Genomic DNA, 5,451 nt, shown 5'->3' on the forward strand with positions numbered 1-5,451 from the left:
CCCCCCCCCCACCCCCCCCACCCATTTAAGAAATGCCTCTTAAATACTTGGGTCTTCCGGTTGGTGCAACCTGCAGAAACTGCTGTATTTGGGATGTGGTGATAGAAAATTCTTAAAAAAGTTAGCTCCATGGGAAAAGAGGTACTTTACAAAAGCAGGCAGAATACTTCGCATCAAGACAACTCTTTCAAGCTTACCAATCTATTTCATTTCCTTGTTTCCTATGCCAGCGAAAGTAGAAAAGAAGCTTAATCAAATTATGAGAGCTTTCTTATGGGGTTGTGTAGCTGGGACAAAGAAAATCAATTGGATTGCTTGGGAAAGAGCTTGTAGATCAAAGAAAGCAGGGGGACTTGGTATCAAAAATCTAAGACAAACCAACAAAGCTCTAAATGAAAAATGGACTTGGAGGTTTTCTACTCAAAAAACACAATTGTGGAGAAGGATCATTCAATCAAAAAGACAAGGTAATCCCTCTGCTTTGTTAGTAAAAGATACTACATTACCACAAGGAAGAGGTATATGTAATGGCATTCAACAACAGAAAATTGTGATTGAAGACATCTCAAACTTGGAAATCAAAAGTGGCAAAGATATTTATTTCTGGTGGGACAAATGGAAGGATAATAAAAGCTTGAAGAGCAGATTCCCGAGCATCTTCAAACTTTCTACACAGAAGAACGCTACCTTACAAGAGCTATTTGTCAACAATACTTGGGACATAAAACTTAGAAGAAATCCTCATCAATCAGAATTGCTGGAAATGATGCATCTTTTTGAATGGTTAGGATCTCCTCCATCATTAAATGACCAGGAAGATATTCTGAAATGCAATCTTGCAGGTGGTTTCTCCTCTAAAAATTGTTATAACTGGCTAATGGAGCAACAAAACCTACATCAACCACTTACCCCCCCCCCCCCCCCCCCCCCCCCCCCCCCCCCCCCCCCCCATTTAAGAACTGCCTCTTAAATACTTGGATCTTCCGGTTAGTGCAACCTGCAGAAACTGCTCTGTTTGGGATGTGGTGATAGAAAATTCTTAAAAAAGTTAGCTCCATGGAAAAGGAGGTACTTTACAAAAGCAGGAAGAATACTTCTCATCAACACACTTCTTTCAAGCTTACCAATCTATTTCATGTCCTTGTTTCCTATGCCAGCGAAAGTAGAAAAGAAGCTTAATCAAATTATGAGAGCTTTCTTATGGGGTTTTGTAGCTGGGAAAAAGAAAATCAATTGGATTTCTTGGGAAAGAGCTTGTAGATCAAAGAAAGCAGGGGGACTTGGTATCAAAAATCTAAGGCAAACCAACAGAGCTCTAATTGCAAAATGGACTTGTAGGTTTTCTACTCAAAAAAACACAATTGTGGAGAAGGATCATTCAATCAAAAAGACAAGGTAATCCCTCTGCTTTGTTAGTAAAAGATACTACATTACCACAAGGAAGAGGTATATGTAATGACATTCAACAATAGAAAATTGTGATTGAAGACATCTCACACTTGGAAATCAAAAGTGGCAAAGATATTTATTTCTGGTAGGACAAATGAAAGGATAATCAAAGCTTAAAGAGCAGATTCCCGAGCATCTTCAAACTTTCTACACATAAGAATGCTACCTTACAAGAGCTAGTTGTCAACAATTCTTGGGACATAAAACTTAGAAGAAATCTTCATCAATCAGAATCGCTGGAAATGATGCATCTTTTTGAATGGTTAGCATCTCCTCCATCATTAAATGACCAGGAAGATATTCTGAAATGCAATCTTGCAGGTGGTTTCTCCACTAAAAGCTGTTATAACTGGCTAATGGAGCAACAGAACCTACAGCAACCTCTTACCCCCCACCCCCCCATTTAAGAACTGCCTCTTAAATACTTGGGTCTTCCGGTTGGTGCAACCTGCAGAAACTGCTCTATTTGGGATGTGGTGATAGAAAATTCTTAAAAACGTTAGCTCCATGGAAAATGAGGTACTTTACAAAAGCAGGCAGAATACTTCTCATCAAGACAACTCTTTCAAGCTTACCAATCTGTTTCATGTCCTTGTTTCCTATGCCAGCGAAATTAGAAAAGAAGCTTAATCAAATTATGAGAGCTTTCTTATGGGTCTGTAGCTGGGAAAAAGAAAATCAATTGGATTGCTTGGGAAAGAGCTTGTAGATCAAAGAAAGCAGGAGGACTTGGTATCAAAAATCTAAGACAAACCAACAGAGCTCTAATTGCAAAATGGACTTGGAGGTTTTCTACTCAAAAAACACAATTGTGGAGAAGGATCATTCAATCAAAAAGGAAAGGTAATCCCTCTGCTTTGTTAGTAAAAGATACTACATTACCACAAGGAAGAGGTATATATAATGGCATTCAACAACAGAAAATTGTGATTGAAGACATCTCAAACTTGGAAATCAAAAATGGCACAGATATTTATTTCTTGTGGGACAAATGGAAGGATAATCAAAGCTTGAAGAGTAAATTCCCGAGCATCTTAAAACTTTCTACACGGAAGAATGCTACCTTACAAGAGCTAGTTGTCAACAATACTTAGGAAATAAAACTTAAAAGAAATCTTCATCAATCAGAATTGCTGGAAATGATGCTGCTTTTTGAATGGTTAGGATCTCCTCCATCATTAAATGACCAGGAAGATATTCTGAAATGCAATCTTGCAGGTAGTTTCTCCACTAAAAGCTGTTATAACTGGCTAATGGAGCAACAAAACCTACATCAACCACTCACCCCCCCACCCCCCCACCCATTTAAGAACTGCCTCTTAAATACTTGGGTCTTCCGGTTGGTGCAACCTGCAGAAACTGCTCTATTTGGGATGTGGTGGTAGAAAATTCTTAAAAAAGTTAGCTCCATGGAAAAGGAGGTACTTTACAAAAGCAGGCAGAATACTTCTCATCAAGACAACTCTTTCAAGCTTACCAATCTATTTCATGTCCTTGTTTCCTATGCCAGCGAAAGTAGAAAAGAAGCTTAATCAAATTATGAGAGCTTTCTTATGGGGTTCTGTAGCTGGGAAAAAGAAAATCTATTGGATTGCTTGGGAAAGAGGTTGTAGATCAAAGAAACCAGGGGGACTTGGTATCAAAAATCTATGACAAACCAAGAGAGCTCTAATTGCAAAATGGACTTGGAGGTTTTCTACTCAAAAAACATAATTGTGGAGAAGGATCATTCAATCAAAAAGACAAGGTAATCCCTCTGCTTTGTTAGTAAAAGATACTACATTACCACAAGGAAGAGGTATATGTAATGGCATTCAACAACAGAAAATAGTGATTGAAGACATCTCAAACTTGGAAATCAAAAGTGGCAAAGATATTTATTTCTGGTGGGACAAATGGAAGGATAATCAAAGCTTGAAGAGAAGATTCCCGAGCATCTTCAAACTTTCTACACAGAAGAATGCTACCTTACAAGATCTAGTTGTCAACAATACTTGGGACATAAAACTTAGAAGAAATCTTCATCAATCAGAATTGCTGGAAATGATGCAGCTTTTTGAATGGTTAGCATCTCCTCCATCATTAAATGACCAGGAAGATATTCTGAAATGCAATCTTGGAGGTGGTTTCTCCACTAAAAGATGTTATAACTGGCTAATGGAGCAACATAACCTACATCAACCACTTACCCCCCACCCCCCCATTTAAGAACTGCCTCTTAAATACATGGGTCTTCCGGTTGGTGCAACCTGAAGAAACTGCTCTATTTGGGATGTGGTGATAGAAAATTCTTATAAAAGTTAGCTCCATGGAAAAGGAGGTACTTTACAAAAGCAGGCAGAATACTTCTCATCAAGACAACTCTTTCAAGCTTACCAATCTATTTCATGTCCTTGTTTCCTATGCCAGCGAAAGTAGAAAAGAAGCTTAATCAAATTATGAGAGCTTTCTTATGGGGTTCTGTAGCTGGGAAAAAGAAAATCTATTGGATTGCTTGGGAAAGAGGTTGTAGATCAAAGAAACCAGGGGGACTTGGTATCAAAAGTCTAAGACAAACCAAGAGAGCTCTAATTGCAAAATGGACTTGGAGGTTTTCTACTCAAAAAACACAATTGTGGAGAAGGATCATTCAATCAAAAAGACAAGTTAATCCCTCTGCTTTGTTAGTAAAAGATACTACATTACCACAAGGAAGAGGTATATGTAATGGCATTCAACAACAGAAAATTGTGATTGAAGACATCTCAAACTTGGAAATTAAAAGTGGCAAAGATATTTATTTCTGGTGGGACAAATGGAAGGATAATCAAAGCTTGAAGAGCAGATTCCCGAGCATCTTCAAAATTTCTACACAGAAGAATGCTACCTTACAAGAGCTAGTTGTCAACAATACTTGGGACATAAAACTTATAAGAAATCTTCATCAATCAGAATTGCTGGAAATGATGCAGCTTTTTGAATGGTTAGCATCTTCTCCATCATTAAATGACCAGGAAGATATTCTGAAATGCAATCTTGCAGGTGGTTTCTCCACTAAAAGCTGTTATAACTGGCTAATGGAGAAACAGAACCTACAACAACCACTTACCCCCCACCCCCCCACCCCCATTTAAGAACTGCCTCTTAAATACATGGGTCTTCCGGTTGGTGCAACCTGCAGAAACTGCTCTATTTGGGATGTGGTGATAGAAAATTCTTAAAAAAGTTAGCTCCATGGAAAAGGAGGTACTTTACAAAAGCAGGCAGAATACTTCTCATCAAGACAACTCTTTCAAGCTTACCAATCTATTTCATGTCCTTGTTTCCTATGCCAGCGAAAGTAGAAAAGAAGCTTAATCAAATTATGAGAGATTTCTTATGGGGTTCTGTAGCTAGGAAAAAGAAAATCAATTATATTGCTTGGGAAAGATCTTGTAGATCAAAGAAAGCAGGGGGACTTGGTATCAAAAATCGAAGACAAACCAACAGAGCTCTAATTGCAAAATGCACTTGGAGGTTTTCTACTCAAAAAACACAATTGTGGAGAAGGATCATTCAATCAAAAAGACAAGGTAATCCCTCTGCTTTGTTAGTAAAAGATACTACATTACCACAAGGAAGAGGTATATGTAATGGCATTCAACAACAGAAAATTGTGATTGAAGACATCTCAAACTTGGAAATCAAAAGTGGCAAAGATATTTATTTCTGGTGGGACAAATGGAAGGATAATCAAAGCTTGGAGAGAAGATTCCCGAGCATCTTCAAACTTTCTACACAGAATAATGCTACCTTACAAGAGCTAGTTGTCAACAATACTTGGAACATAAAACTTATAAGAAATCTTCATCAATCAGAATTGCTGGAAATGATGTAGCCTTTTAAATGGTTAGGATCTCCTCCATCATTAAATGACCAGGAAGATATTATTAAATGCAATCTTGCATGTGGTTTCTCCACTAAAAGTTGTTATAACCGGCTAATGGAGCAACAGAACCTACAACAACCACTTACCCCCCCCCC

This window comes from Papaver somniferum, unplaced genomic scaffold, assembly GCF_003573695.1.
Source record: "Papaver somniferum cultivar HN1 unplaced genomic scaffold, ASM357369v1 unplaced-scaffold_12, whole genome shotgun sequence".
NCBI lineage: Eukaryota > Viridiplantae > Streptophyta > Magnoliopsida > Ranunculales > Papaveraceae > Papaver > Papaver somniferum.